The sequence below is a fragment of the Pituophis catenifer genome, unplaced genomic scaffold, assembly GCF_029215685.1.
Source record: "Pituophis catenifer annectens isolate HBS135680 unplaced genomic scaffold, rPitCat1.0.hap2 SCAF_12, whole genome shotgun sequence".
Taxonomy (NCBI): Eukaryota; Metazoa; Chordata; class Lepidosauria; order Squamata; family Colubridae; genus Pituophis; species Pituophis catenifer.
In genome coordinates this window covers 23,421,840-23,437,987 of record NW_027256892.1, presented here as the reverse complement: position 1 = coordinate 23,437,987, position 16,148 = coordinate 23,421,840, and the positions used below count along the sequence as shown (strand labels likewise).

At 42.1% G+C, this 16,148-nt stretch overlaps 1 protein-coding gene across 2 annotated transcripts in view; it reads left to right on the top strand.

Moving 5' to 3' along the window:
• The first annotated feature begins 8,276 nt into the window (after positions 1-8,276).
• LOC139323327 (tubulin-specific chaperone cofactor E-like protein) overlaps positions 8,277-16,148 on the top strand; it is a 91,113-nt gene continuing 83,241 nt past the window's right edge. The window contains exons 1-2 of one of the 2 annotated variants that reach the window (XM_070952652.1): positions 8,277-8,313; positions 15,052-15,179. The gene's annotated coding sequence lies outside the window, so the exon portion shown is untranslated. Of the gene's footprint in view, positions 8,324-15,051; positions 15,180-16,148 lie in introns of both variants that reach the window. The other variant, XM_070952651.1, reaches the window with a different exon arrangement.

Sequence of the window (16,148 nt, the reverse complement as noted above, 5' to 3'; positions counted from 1 at the left end):
TGAATGCACAGTTTATAGCACTGAAGGAGGCTCGGCATTTTATTTAGATATTTATCTTTGTAAATGTATAAAGCCTTCCAATTTCACAATGATTCTAAATATGCAGTACTGCAACACTTGCAGAACTCAGTTGCTGCCCCTGCTCTTTTCTCTCTCACTCACTCCGAACCCTCATTTCAGTTCAAAAATACTTCAGCAGCAGTCTGATGCACAAGGATATATAAGTGTTATAAATAAGTGTATATATATAAGTGTTTTTCTATTGAAGCACCTGGTCTACCTCAATATGGGAGGGAGCATATGGCTTCCCTTTCACCTTCTCTTTATTTCTTTATTAGCAAATATAAATTATACATGAACACGAACTGGCTGTCCGACATAAGGAACAACGCTCCCAGATCTGGAGGCATATGAAGGAGCACAAACAAACATTTGATTTTCAAGAAGCTGAGGTTATTGCCCATGATAGGACTAAAGGAGGATGCCTACTAAAAGAAGCCTGGTTCTCCAATAATAATTCCATCAACAGGCATATCGAACTGCCACCGGCCTACCAGGCTTTGAGACACCAGGAAAGACGCTGCAGGATGAGCAGAGACGGCTTTCCATCAGTGAGTAGAGACTAAAGGCACCCACCCTCCACCTCTGAGCATACAGACTCAGCCTGTGAAGGCGTAGTTAGTCCTGGACCAAACACAGATCACCCTGGCAGGGCTGTCTCAAACTGTAACAGATAGGATTAATGAGTAACGAACCTGGCCGACCACTAGGTCACGGACAAGGCAGCAAATTGCAATGGTTGACAGGCTAACATCATCCCCCAATGATAAGCAAGCTAGGAGGGAGGAAACAGTAGGAATTAAGCCTCCACATCCAGCAAAAACAACACAGCTGATTACAAGTAGGAGACGGCTGGAAGGACCTATTACACGTGCAAGGGCTAAATTGATTAATGGCATATAAAGGCAGAGATCTCTGTAATGGTAGTTTAATACTCTGATGATGTCAGCAGATGACTGACGAAAACTTAGTAAAATAAAATTTTAATTATTTTAAAATTTTAAGTTCCAGAGCTCGCAGGATGTCTGCTTCTTTCTTTACATATAAATATATACAGTCTTTACATTTCTATTGAGGAAATTAATTATTTCAATGGAGGAACCAGTCAACGCTGTTTTACAGTATAAACCATACTCAAAGGTGGTTCAAACTCTTCACAATCTGGACCTGTTTCTGAATACGTCATTGAATTTCCTTTACATGTACACAATTTGCATCTAATGCTTTGTGTCTGTATCTCACTTTTTGTATCTGTGAATCACGAACCAGAGTTTTGAGTCTGAAATTTCCAAGAAATTAGTAGACCGATTAATAAAGTGTCTTCTAGCTGAGGGGTAACTTTTTCAGTGCTGCAAGACAGGTAAGACACAGAGAGCTGTTTTATTCTGCTATTGGGCACTCGAGCGCAAAGTAAAAGCAGTTTTCAACTGACCTTTCTTTTTCCTACTCACATGTAAATGAAATTCAGGCTTTTGTTAATTTTCCCAGTCCATTGATAAAATGTGGTAATTCTAGAAAGATCTCTCTTTAGATCCCAGTGGGAAGAGAAGATTAGATCAATTCAAATAGAATGCCTTTATTATCCTTTTTTAATTGTTTTACTATACCGGCCACCCATTACAAGCCTTCAGCTTCATAGCCCCAAGAGGCAGGTAAGTGAGGGTTGCAGACTTAGTCTTCCTCTGTTCCATGTTAAAATGGCCACCTTGGGCTTTTGCCAAGTCCGGCTCTTATACAGGTTATATGAAACTCCCCTACGATAAGTAAAATACTAGAAGCTCTTTCTTTAATGAATGTTGGATGAGTTTTGATTTCCAGACGAGTTCATTTACATTCAACCTTAAAGGGATTTATTTTTTTTCCCTGGGTGTCCAGTTGGAGATTTGACTTTTGGATGCATTAATATATTGATGAGAATGATGGGTTATCTCTGATCTCCGTGGATGCAATTACTGAGATTTCAAGTTCCGTTAAATCAAAACAGAATGCTTTTGCAGGTCCCAGTCCATGTGAAGAGATAACGTTTGCATTGATAACAAGGGAGGTGGGACCGATCTTTTTTATTTAGGTCACTGTGTCTACTAGGAGTGACAACTTTATCTTCACTGGTTTCTTAGAAAGAAAAACACAATGGCCTTTTCACGCTGTGAAAGAACAGAGTTTTTTTTTTTCATTTTTCTACTCTACCTGGTTATCTTCGAGAAGAATGTTTATTTGCTTTCTTTTCTAGAGCATTGAGAGCAAACATTGCAGATAAATAGCTATTTTATTGAATTGATCTTTATTGTTCCAATTCAGGTTCTTATTCATGTGCGCTATTGGTATCTTAAACTGCTAGCAAAATGTTGTAGGCTTCAGATTCAAATTTTATTACTTTGAAGGAATCTTTCTTCAGTTCCAAAATCCATCATATCTTCTGAATCAGCCTCCTTTGCTTCAACACTTTACTCAAAGAACATACATTCTACTTTCCACCCTCTGCATAAGATGCAATTGTAGTTTTTGAACTAGCTTTGTAAGATAGCAATAGCACTTAGATTTATATACGCTTCACAGTGTTTTACAGCTCTCTCTAAGCAGTTTACAGAGTCAGCCTCTTGCCCCCAACAATCTGGGTCCTCATTTTACCCACCTCAAAAGGATGGAAGGCTGAGTCAACCTTGAGCTGCTCAGAATCGAACTCCTGGAGTGAGCAGTGAGTTAGCCTGCAGTACTGCATTTTAACCACTGCACCACCATGGCTCTTTGACTAGATCACGGGTGTCAAACTTGCGGTGTCACTTTGCCATCACGTGATGGTTTTTCCCTTCGCGGAGCTGGGGTGGGCGTGGCTTGCGCATGACACAACCGGCCCGCAGGCCGCCAGTTTGACACCCCTGGACTAGATCCTAGTCAATCTAAGTCTGCAATGAAATACTGGGTCCTAGGATTTAAGCACACTAATCTATAAGCCCATTTTCATTCCTTGGTAAAATGACAATGGTGTGTTTCGTAGAACTATTAAGATAACAAATTAAGATTAGGAAGCACCCTGCATATTAAGTGGTTCATATTTAAAATATACATCAGCCTTGGAAAATGATATATTTTAAAAATGGAGGAAAGGCCACAATTCCTGTTAGAATAAATACAAGTGGATAACAGAATTTACTTTGATACATGAACGCTATAAAATACTAATTCATTCCTTCAGTCCCTGACCATAGTAATAGACCAAATATTTGTGTATAGGATAATCATAAATGGTCTGAAAAGTGAAGAAGACAGGTGTGGGCATAGGGATAGGAAAAATGAGCATTAGCTTCACTTAATATAAAACACTGAATAGTTTCTAGCTATAATGCAGAAGAGAGAAAGGTGGCTGGTAAAAATTTTTCACAATTTTTTTTTTTAAACTTGATTTATATGCCGCCCTTCTCCGGAGACTCAGGGCAGCTTACAATGCATTAAGCAATAGCCTTCATACTTTTGTATATTTATACAAAGTAATTTATACAATTGCATTAGAAAAGCTATGCTGGTTTGGCATCTCATTTTCAGCACAGGGATAATAATACATATTTCAGGATGGTTTTAAGTAATGCCAGTTAATGAATATGATGCACGTTTGAACCTAAAAATAACGAAAGAGGAATTATTAAAATATGCTTAATTTATTTTAACAATCTGCTAATCTTTCTGGTAGCCGCCAGTTCTCCAGAAGGGTTCTAATTCTCTTTTTATATTGCAAAATATAATTCAATCTTCAAAGTACCATGATGCATGACAGTAAATCAAGCTGATCTAAGTACTATATTAAAGTTAGTACAGTTTTTAATTAACATGACTAAATTATTTTTTTTTAAAAAAATATTTCACAAATATGTAATTGGTTTTTTCAAATTGAGGTTGCTTTACTTCTGAAAGAGAAAATCTGTCAGAATTTGTCTGTGATCTCAGGTAACATTGACGAGTTTTGCACTTCAGCTTTTCTAAGCTTAGCTCCGAATGAACTAAGGTTGAAGGTAATTTATTCACAGCCAAATGGGAATGCAAATGAGTGCAGAAAGACCTCTGTGATTTGCAGTGGAAAGCTACAATGACTGATTTGTCTGATCAAAAAACGTAAGTTGTTCCAGATTCTATACCCATACTGCATTTATGAGTGACCTTAAAAAGAAAATTCCTGTTCTCATTTGCAGGAATAAACTGGGATACTAACACTTATGCAAAACCTTCAACTGAATACCTTGCCTGTTTATTTGCTCTGACAGGTTTAATTTTTAAGCTGTCTGAACCAGTAAGGCCTTGTAATGTAAACTCTAGCATTTGAAACTGATAGCCTTCGGTAGTTTAAAAAAACTCATTAAAGCAACACTGACTAGGATTCAGACCCATCAACAATCTCATACAAGGGACATCCAGAAATATTAGTAACATTGTTTGCTCACCAGCTACTGTCATCCTCACATACTCTCATGTAATATTTTAAATTTTTTCCCCTATATTTTATTCTCTGCTGCAACAGATAATTTGGTTTAGCATTCAAAAATCAAAACCAGCCACTACTCATTATAAATATGATTGATGTACTTTCGGTTGCAGGAAAAGGTCAAAAAGACCCAAATCTTTCCTGGGTTGCTTAGTCAATATTTACACCTTTCAAAGAAAAAATGGAAGTGGGCCTCTATTCCTATGCCTTTTAAAAATTGAAAAACTAGGAAGGAATTTTGGCTTGTTCCTCTTTTGATCCCATTATTTATAAATCTGGGTCAATTATTTGAAGAAAGATGGCGAAAACCCAAGACCAGTTGTTAGATGTAATTTGAGGATCTTGGTGTGTTTGAATATATACTGAATATCTTAAGCTATTCTTAAATTAGCAGAGCTTCATCTATGTATGAATAAAATCCTCATGTCTGTTTGGTATTGGGTGAAATGCTGCATCATGGGGCAAAACTTTTTTCAATGAAGTTACTTCAAATGTGTTAATTTATAGAATGCTGGGACCCAAGAGAATGAAATTTTGGGATTGTTTTGCTGCTTCAGCACTACCGTGCTGTTCAGTGCCAGTGCTGTGTTGTTGCATAAGCCTCATTTTCAATGTTCCCTGACAGTTTCCCACAAATCAAGAGGGAATCCAGGAGGAAATGATTGTCAACGCTCCTATGCTCCTTTCCCACCTTCCCCTTAACAAAGTCTTTGCTTGTGGGATGCTGTGAGAAAGTCAATGGAGAAAAGGTCCGGTCCCTCTCAACATTGGCCATTCACACAGTCCCTTGCTCCCTCCGGGAGGGAGGGAGGGAGGAAGGAAAGAAAGAAAGATTGGGAGGAATGATAGGGAGGGAGGAAAAATTGGGAGGGAAGAAAAGATTGGAAGGAAGGAAGGATAGGGAGGAAAGGAGGAAGGAAGGAAAAATTGGGAGGGAAGGAAGGAAAGATAGGAAGGAAGGATAGGGAGGGAGGGAGGGAGGGAGGAAGGAAGGAAAAATTGAGAGGGAAGGAAGGAAAGATTGGAAGGAAGGATAGGGAAGGAGGGAGGGAGGGAGGGAGGGAGGGAGGGAGGAAAGAAAGAAAAATTGGGAGGCAGGAAAGATTGGGAATTTGGGAGGGAGGGAGGAAAGAAGGGAGGGAGGGAGAAAGGAAGGAAGGAAAAATTGGGAGGGAAGGAAGGAAAGATTGGAAGGAAGGAAGGATAGGGAGGGAGGGAGGAAGGAAGGAAGGAAGGAAGGAAGGAAGGAAGGAAGGAAGGAAGGAAGGAAGGAAGGAAGGAAGGAAGAAAAGAAAAATTGGGAGGGAGGAAAGTTTGGGAGGGAGGGAGGGAGGAAAAGAAAATGGAAGGGAGGAAAGATTGGGAATTTGGGAGGGAGGGAGGAAAGAAGGGAGGGAGGGAGGGAGAAAGGAAGGAAGGAAAAATTGGGAGGGAAGGAAGGAAAGATTAGAAGGAAGGAAGGAGAGGGAGGGAGGGAGGAAAGATTGGGAGGAAGGATAGGGAGGGAGGGAGGGAGGAAGGAAGGAAGGAAAAATTGGGAGGGAAGGAAGGAAAGATTGGAAGGAAGGAAGGAGCGGGAGGGAGGGAGGAAAGATTGGGAGGAAGGATAGGAAGGAAGGATAGGGAGGGAGGGAGGGAGGGAGGGAGGAAGGAAGGAAGGAAGGAAGGAAGGAAGGAAGGAAGGAAGGAAGGAAGGAAGGAAAGAAAAATTGGGAGGGAGGGAGGAAAGATTGGGAGGGAAGGAGGGAGGAAAAGAAAATGGAAGGTGGGTAGGTACGTAGATACTGGGTGGAGAATTCTGTGAGTTGAAGTCCACCCAATTTAATGTTTCCAATATTGAGAAACAGAGGTTTAAGACCCCTCAGATGTATTGAAAGCTGCAGTTTAATTCATCTCTCTCCCATTTAGTTATACAAAAGCCACCGATCAGGGTCACATTGCAGAATATTTAGGGAGCATCAATAAAGCCTTGACAACAGCAGCAGCAGTGGCGGTGGTGGCAATTTTGGTGTGAAAATAGGCACTCCCTGAACAATTGAAGAAGGGGACTCATGAAAGTCCCATCGCCATGTTCCCGGGCTCTGGGGCACCCCAGTTTTCTGGGCAGCTGCCCATCTCAAACAGGGGTCCTACCACTCCTAAGAAAGAAGAATTTTAAGAGGTGAAAAAGCATCCGGCCAACATTCAGGGTTGTATTTAAAACTCTCGACCTGCCTGTCTCAGCAGAAAAACGAAAAACTGTGGTGCTTCTCAGGGACACTCTTAGATTAATTTACTTTTCAACCTTGTGTAACCCCCCCTATTTAGCACCCATTTCATTCAGAAACTATAACAGCTTCAGCACCTGGTGTGGGGACAGCTACGGCAGATGCTTTTTTTTTTACCTTAAACTAGGTTTAAGGTTAAACCTAGTTTAAGGTTTTGTGGCTTACCAAAGGTATCAAGTTAACAGTAACAAGAGTTGGAAAGGGACCTTGGAGGTCATCTAGTCCAACCCCCCTGCTCATGCAGGAGACCTGAGCTAGGGATTCGAACCGCCGACCTTTCTGATCGACAAGCTCGGTGTCTTAGCCACGGAGGCACCATGTCTTTGCCAACAAATCGGGGTTTAAACAAGCCAGGAGGCGCCCAAAGGTGCTTTTTTTTTCTCCTCCCCAAGAGGCAACTTGGACTTTCTGGGTTTTTTTTCTTTTGAAGACATTTCGCTTCTCATCCAAGAAGCTTCTTCCGTTCTGACTTGAGGTGCTTGGCTGACTGATCCATTCCCCACCATTCAGTCAGAAGTGAGGAAGCTTCTCATATGAGAAGTGAAACGTCTTCAAAGAAAAACCAGAAAGTCTTGGGGGGGGGGGAGGAGAGAAAAAAGCACCTTTGGGACAACCATTAAGGTTAAATGAGGATCATTGGCCAGCAATCAAGAAACCCCTTGGTTGATGTGGGTTTTTTTCATACATGACTTTCTATTTTCTAAATGGCAATTCTATGCAAATTCTGAACTGTTCAAAAATTATAGAAGGGGGGGAAAAAAATCAAGGTGACAAAGAGCCTTGGTAGTACAGTGGTCTAAGGCACCCTGTTATTAAGACCAGATGCCTGCAATTACTGCAGGTTCGAATCTCGCCAAGGCTCAAGGTTGACTCAGCCTTCCATCCTTTCTAAGGTAGATAAATTGAGGACCCAGTTGTGGGGGCAATGAGCTGACTTTGTATAAATATACAAAAGAATGAAGGCTATTGCTTAGCTCATTGTAAGCCGCCCTGAATCTCCGGAGAAGGGCGGCATATAAATCAAATTAAAAAAAAAAATGTGTGAAATAAAATATGCCCTTCCATGATAGAGCTTTCCCCCTTTATATGACTGAGAATCGCCTCAGAAAGCGCAATGGAAACGACCGTTATTCCCCCCCCCCTTTAAGGGCGTCGCGCGGAGCGGGGGGGGGGGGAGACTTTTAAACGGAAAGAGGCGGGAAAAACCGTTGGGCCGCGCGGCGGCCGTTACGGGGAGAGAGAGAGAGAGAGAGAGAGAGAGAGAGAGAGGCCGCGGGGCGCATGCGCGTCTCCCGCGGCCCTTCCCGGCGCCGCCGCGTCTCCCGGGCAACGGCGCGTGGCTCCCGCCTCTCACGTGAGGGAAGTCACGTGATGTTTGGTTTTCATTTCTCCGGCTCCCTCCTCCCCTCCGGTCGTGCGCGCTGCCTCGCTCCTTCCTTCCCATCCCGGGCGAGCGAGCGAGCTGTTTCCGGGTCAATGCAGGACGCGGCCGCCGGACGGGGAGCCTAAAAAGCGGTGGGGCCCGGTGAGGAGAGAGGAGGGGACGGGGCTGGAGGTCGGGAAGGCGAAAGAAAGGAAAAAGGCCCGCCGCCATCACCCGCCGCCCGGCCTGGAGGGGAAGGGAAGGGTTGGGTTAACGAAGCGGGGGGAGGCGAGAGAGAGAGAGAGAGAGAGACTACGCTCCAGTGGAGCCTCCTCGTCCAGCAGCAGTCTACCTTGAGCTCCTAAAGCGCTGGAGGAAGGGGAGGCCCGACCCCCACTCCTTAATTGGGGAAGGGGCCCTGGTTGGAAACAGTGCGCTGAGGGGAGGGGAGACGAGAGAGGTTGCGGTCCAGTGGAGCCTCCTTGTCCAGCAGCAGTCAAACGTGGACTTCTAAAGCGCTGGGGGGGGGCGATCCCTGGAGGAAGGGGAGGATTGACCATCCCCCTCTTGGGGAAGAGGCCCTGGTTGGAAACAGTGGGCTGAAGGGGGGGAGATGAGAGAGGCTGTGGTCCAGTGGAGCCTCCTTCTCCAGCAGCAGTCTACCTTGAGCTCCTAAAGCGCTGGAGGAAGGGGAGGCCGGACACCCCCGCCCCCGCCTTCTTGGGGAAGGGGCCCTGGTTGAAAACAGTGGGCTGAGGGGGGGGAGACGAGAGAGGTTGCGGTCCAGTGGAGCCTCCTTGCCCAGCAGCAGTCAAACGTGGACTTCTAAAGCGCTGGGGGGGGGGGGGGGCGATCCCTGGAGGAAGGGGAGGATTGACCACCCCCCTCTTGGGGAAGAGGCCCTGGTTGGAAACAGTGGGCTGAAGGGGAGGGGAGATGAGAGAGGCTGTGGTCCAGTGGAGCCTCCTTCTCCAGCAGCAGTCTACCTTGAGCTCCTAAAGCGCTGGGGGGGGCGATCCCTGGAGGAAGGGGAGGCCCAACCCCTTTCTTTCTTGGGGAAGGGGTCCTGGTTGGAAACAGTGGGCTTGAGGGGGGGATGAGAGAGGCTGCGGTCCAATGGAGCCTCCTCCAGCAGCAGTCTACCTTGAGCTAAAGCGCTGGAGGAAGGGGAGGCCCAACCCCTTTCCTTCTTGGGGAAGGGGGCCTGGTTGGAAACAGTGGGCTGGGGGGTGCAGGGGGGGGGAAATGAGAAAGGCTGCAGTCCAGTGGAGCCTCCTTGTCCAGCAACAGTCTACCTTGAACTCCTAAAGCACTGTGGGGGGGCGATCCCTGGAGGAAGAGGAGGACTGACCACCCCCCTCTTGAGGAAGGGAGCCTGGTTGGGAACAGTGGGCTGGGGCGGGGGGGGGAGGGAGATGAGAGAGGCTGTGGTCCAGTGGAGCCTCCTTATTCAGCAGCAGTCTACCTTGAACTCCTAAAACATTGGGGGTGGGTAACCCCTGGAAGGGGAGGCCAGACTTCCCCTCCCCCTCTTGGGGAAGGGGCCTTGGTTGGAAACAGTGGGCTGAGGAGGGGAGATGAGAGAGGCTGTTGTCCACTGGAGCCTCCTTGTCCAGCAGCAGTCTACCTTGAGTTCCTAAAACACTGGGGGGGGGGGTAAACCCTGGAAGGGGAGGCCAGACCCCCCCCCCCGCCCCCCATGTATCCCTATGCGAGGGGCAATCAGGATGCTTTGCTAGGTAGCCTTTCTCCAAAGTCCTGGGGACAAGATTATGGGGAAGGGGGGGAAGGAACAAAAGATGCTGGTGGCTTTCTGGGAAGAAGAAGAAGAAAAAAGTAATGGATTCTTGAGGGGGGAAGCAGGAGGCCTGCAAAGGAGATCGGCCAGCCTCTCCATCCCCAGATATACTTTTGAAGCACAAGAGGTAGAATTGAGTCCAGGCAGGCTTCTGTCTCCTTGGAGGCAGTTGATGGGTAGCTGGTGAGAAGAGAAGGTCAGCATCAGCATCATTAGCAGTAGGAGAAAAACAGGCCTGGAACGGGGGAAAAATCATTAAAAAATCATTGGTCAAAGAGGTGAGAAACAACAGTGGCCTCAAAATGCCTGCTTCATTTACATTTCCACACATACCACAGCTTCCAATAGTTGATTATTGGAGGAAAACAAAAAAAAACTCCCATAGATATTTATTTATTTTTTTAAAAAAACCCCAACAGTCTGATTTATAACTTTATTTATTATTGGTTCAATTTATATGTCGCCCTTCTCCAGAATCTCAGGGTGGCTTACAATGCGTTAAGCAATAGCCTTCATACTTTTGTATATACCTGCTTAGTAGGGCTTTTGGGGGGGCCCCCCCAGCGGTGTTCTTTTTTATACAAAGTCAGTTTATTGCCCCCACAATCTGGGTCCTCATTTAGGTACCCAGCCATTGAATTTCATTTTTGATTTGTTAACCTCTGAAGGCCTTTATGAGTCGAGGAGCTTAGTAAATGAATGCTTTTCCATAGGCCTTTCAGATAGAATAGTAACATTGATACATTGGTGCAGATAATAGTAACATTGATACATTGGTACAGATAAAATGTTTTCTTTGGGGACAGACTGTTACATGGTGATGGTGGCAAGATCTCTGTCCTCAAGATCGTCTAGGTTTTTCAAAAACACCATAATACACAATTTATCTTATACAAAGTATCATGCAGTATCCCTTCCTTGACATTAATCCTTTAACTGCACATGCTTCTGTGTTTCATAATAATGAACCACATGGCTCTGGTTTCCTTTCCATCCCCCGCCATTCAAATGGTTAATGTCCTTGAATAAATATTAAGGGCATAACTATGATAGCATGTACTTGAATAATTTGGTGAGTTATTAGTATGTTGCCTTCAGCAATGTGAGAGGAGTTGCAGAAGTCTGGGGTGGGGGGGAGCACGAGTCCTGTTGTGTCATCCAAGGACCATCTGGTCGATCTATTTCCGTGTGTTGAAAATCGCATCTGGCTTTCAGAAGTATACAACCTCTGCTCTCGGGAAAGGCAGTACCTTAATGGTACCAGGCTTTTAAGCATTTAAAAGAGTCAACTATAATTTTTCCATGTTGCCATTTATAAAAACTGCGCTTATTGATCAGCTCTTTGCATTGCATGAAGAATGTCTTATGTTGAATCCTTCCATATTCTATTTAGAAAAAAGAGTTGATGGGAGAAATTTTCAGTGGAAACTGGTATATTCACTACCAGTTAGAGTAGGTAATTCATACAATCTGGTGGATCAGATTGTCCAAAAGAATCTAGAAAAAAACTGAATCCTCTCATAAATAACGATTAGACAAAATTTAAGAGGTAATTTTGTAAAAGACAATGACATCTGTACTTCATGACAGTTATAGGAGTCTTCAGAGTGGCCATTGATTAAAGAAAGGTTTGAAATAGTCCCTAAAGTTTGTATTTTATCAGGAATTGGACAAATAAGTACTATTTCCTGTATAGGTTCTGGTAAATAGGATCATGATATTTAATGTGCCTTTACATCTCAGATTGTCATAGCCAAAAAATGAGCTTATTTATTTCATAATATAGAGCAGGTTAATTCAGGAAATAAACAATCTCAAACAATTCATAGTAGCTCCATGTTAGGGTTTGAACTTGCTGTTAAGGTTTTCCTATATATGCAGTTTCATCATTTGTAGCACATAGATTTAAATGACACTTGCAGAGGGATAGTTATACTTGTCCTCTGACGATTAGTTGTATTAATTTATTGGCAAATAGGTGTACCTGGTGAGATTATATTACCTGTTTTTTGGTAAAAGTTTTTATTTATTCCCAAACTAAAGGCAAAGTGGCAGCATCTTATTGAATAGCAATAACATTCTTCCTGTTTTCTGGCTTACAAATTGAGGCCGAGATTGAAGGCTTAACTCTGGTCAGGGCTTGACAGGGAAACCGTTTCAAACCTATTTTAAGATCTTCCTTAGTTTCATAATGGAAGAAAGGCAGATTGAAAGATAAAACATCACCTGAGAGTAAATGGAGTTCTATTATAAGATTGTTATTTTACAGAAGCACAAATATGTAGCTAATGTACCTAGATCCCTATCCTCATTATCACAGCTTTCCTTATTCAAGTATTAATATTGTTAGAGACAAAATATTTTCTAAATGCTGCTGACTGTCTATATCTTGTCTAATATGTTTGAAAATATTTTCACTGGCTTTTAACCATCTTGAAAAGTGCATAACTTTAAAAAAAATCCAAAAGAGTTTAGTTTAGTAAAAATGGAAGAATTGTTTTGCTATATTTGTGGCAAGTGTTGTCAAAGGGTCTCATCTTAAGCATTTAAGAATTAACTGGTTTTATAGATAGCAGATGCCTCATCTGCATTTAATAACATATTTTAAAAAAATTAAGTTGCATTCTGGGAACCATCTGGTTTTCTTAGTTGAAGCTTGATTTTTCCAGAGAAGGAAAGTGGATTATTAACACTCAGAAAACCTTGGTAATGGTATAGTACTGATTTTTGGGAAAAGCCAACGAATGTTTCCGCTCATGTTTATATTTCTGTTCCCCATCCCCAAGACGAAGCCCTCCCTTGTTTTTTCTTCCACTTTCCAGAATGGAAAGTTTGGTTTTGACTTTGGTTACAAATGCTCCTTTTCAGAAGGAACAAAGGTTACTCTGTTTCCACATTTTAGAATTATTTTCTGTTGATGTTTTGAAGTATGATTATTTTGATAAATCCAGTGATCTATAGAACAAGCCTTTGCAATGCTCAGAAGCTATTGTTAAAGTTCAGTCTATGAAATACTTCCATGATGAGTGATACTTTATGAACCTTTCAGAGATTTATTTTTGGAATGGACTGAAATTAACTGTTAGACTAAAACCCTTAAATGTCCACCTTTTTTTGAAAAGGTTTGATTTTAAAAGCATTTTGTTTCAAGCTTATATACTGCAAGCCTGCATAGTATACAGCCTGGGGGCTACATATGATCCACCAAGCAGCCTTTAAAAAATAAGTACTATAATAAATTTGGAGCTGTCACTGCAGCCCACTCTAGTGCTTCCACTGCCATGGAGCAGCTGATCGGTATTTCTGTGCAGCACATAAGAATTTTCGATATTACCAGTGCAGTTTTTTCCCCTCAATGAGTTGTGCAGCTCTGGAATAGCATAACCACTACCCGCACCTCAATATATACCAGCAGCTTATCTTTCTTCAGAAAGGCATCCAAAATCCAAGTTTTAGATCCCATGGAATTATTTCATAAACCTTAGTGTGTGGTTCTCAACAACCTTGGGGCATTCGAATTGTGGATTCCGTTTTAAAACTGGGAAAGGATTTGCCCTTTAAGTTTATATTCTAGTTTAGGGAAGTCCCAATTAGATTTGCATTCTTTTATGTTGGCTTTCCCAAGCCATCCAACTAATATTTTTTTTTAATGTTCTTATTGCACTTTGGATTTTTATTTTAAGGCAGTGGGCTGTATTACTATTTTGCAAACTGGCATGATTTGCCAGAGTTTTAATATTGTAATCTTTTTTTCCTTGTTGGCTAATTAGATGGGAGCATAATGGTACAGTTGTACAGTGAAACCTTCATTCATTAAACCTTGATACAACTAACCTTTCATACAGTGGAGCAAATTTCCATGGACAGTTTGTGTAGTGGCATCACTTAAATGATGTAATTAGTATAATGGTACCCTGTGAAGGATGTAAATCACTAGAACGACTTACTTTCTGTAAATTCTGTGAGTAACAAATACTCTCCCTGCCAGATTAATCCCTTAAAACAAATTTTCTCCATACTTTACTTTCTTCTTTGCCCCTCTTTTGATCAAATAATTTTCAGTATCCTGTTCAATCAGAAAGGTAGCCATCCATCATTACCACTTAGTTGTACAGTGCTTATACATCACCAAGGTGAACAAGTTGACACATTTTAAAAAAAAGATTAAAACTATAGAAATCAATCCCTCCAAGCCCAAACTCTGCAGTAATAAAAAACAAAAAGAAAATGTTAGCCCATCAATAATGTCAACAAAATCCATACAAATTATGTACCAAATGCCCAATTAAAGAATATATCCTCAAGTGCCTTGCTAAATACTCAGAACAGAAGATGTAGCTCTGGAGGACAAAATGAGGCCACTGCAGTGATAGATGACCTTGATGTCCATATACTTCTGCTGGGAAGCAGGAAGGAACCCTTAGCTTCCAAATGTTTTGTTTTATTTATTTTATTTTATTTATTTGTCAAGCATGTATTAGATAACAGATATAAGTATAAACATGATTATCAATAGGTAGGCAAGTTGGTGCGTTTATGCACGCCCCTTAAAGACCTCTTAGGAATGGGGTGAGGTCAACAGTAGACAGTCTAAGGTTAAAGTTTTGGGGGTTTGGGGAAGAAACCACAGTCAGGTAGAGCATTCCAGCATTGACCACTCTGTTGCTGAAGTCGTATTTTCTGCAGTCTAGTTTGGAGTGGTTTACCTTAAGTTTGTATCTATTGTGTGCCCGTGTATTGTTGCCTGGGTAAACTGGGCAGATTCTACTAGGGGGAATCAAGCTGCTACTTGTTGACAGCCTTCCCTGGCATAAATTGTCTAGTTCCTATTCACAAAAGAATGAGATTATAGGAGGAGAGCTGTGATAGTCTATAAAACTGGCAGCACTCGCTCCAAGTCACAGATTTTATTCAAAGGCATAAACTTTCATGAGTTGCAGCTTATGCTTGTAATAAAATTTGTTACTTGGAAAAGGTGCTGTCAGATTCCTGGAAAAAAAAATGTGCGAGTTAGATAGCATTGTTTCTTAAGTTCACTGATGCTGTTTTAAGTTCCTGCTTTTCTTCCATTCTCTTATCCTTTCCTGTGCAGGGAATTACATGGAAGTGTGATCTTTTCCCTCCCGGAAAAATACAATGAAGGGCTAAGAAGATTCCCAGAAACTCATACATGTAACTCCTGAGAGAGCTAATGCTGAAACTAAAAAATAACCATCTTGTGTAAGTGGGGAACATCTGAGACATTCTGCACTATTTATTTTTGCGGGATAAAATAATCCACCAATCGGAACGTCTTACATAAAATGCCCTCCTAAGATTTAAAGAATTGGGCACTTTTTCCCTTCAATCTCCCATGTGAATGTCCAGGGTTTAAAAGCTCATGTTTCCATCACTTCATCTGCTTTAATTCCAGGAATGGAGGGAAATAACTTGGTTGGTTGCTTCTACAATTGAGGAACAGTTGGGCGATCTACTGTACATCATTCACACATTTACCTTCTGCCCATCTCTGGTGTTGATTAATTCTTTGGTATCTTAATGTGTGTGTTATTTCTATTCCCATTTCCAAAATATTGACATATGCAACAAATTGGAACAGATATACCTTACAGATTGAATGTTTTATGCCCAGCATCTGTTCTAGAAAAATGAAGAAAGTGGTATGTTTGTATAAGTTTATAAGACCTACGAATACTACCTTTATGTCAAGTTATTTTATTGGTCTAGAATAGTATATTCTGTGCTGATTTGAGTTTTGCATATGTTCCACACCAGAGATTTTGTGACTGAATTCAGAAATTTACAAAAGGTTTTACCTTCCGTTCCTCTTTTTTCCACAAGCATATATTTTGATAGTGGTTTGAATGGTTAAAGGAGCTAAATTGCACACGCTTCATTTTGCCCATTGGGATCCCACTTACCTCTTCCTGAGTGGCCACAATAGGATGCTTCAAAGCCTCATATAAGCTCCTCAGATGTCTTCTTTCAAGCTTGAATATCTAGGCCAGGGGTGTCCAACCTTGGCAACTTTAAGACTTGTGGACTTCAACTCCCATAATTCCCTACCCAGCATGCCTAGGTAGGAAATTCTTGGAGTTGAACTCCAGAGGCCTTAAAAGTTGCCAAAGTTGGACATACTGATCTAAGCCTTCATCTCAAGAAGGGTCACTCTGAAAAAGTTCCTTCACA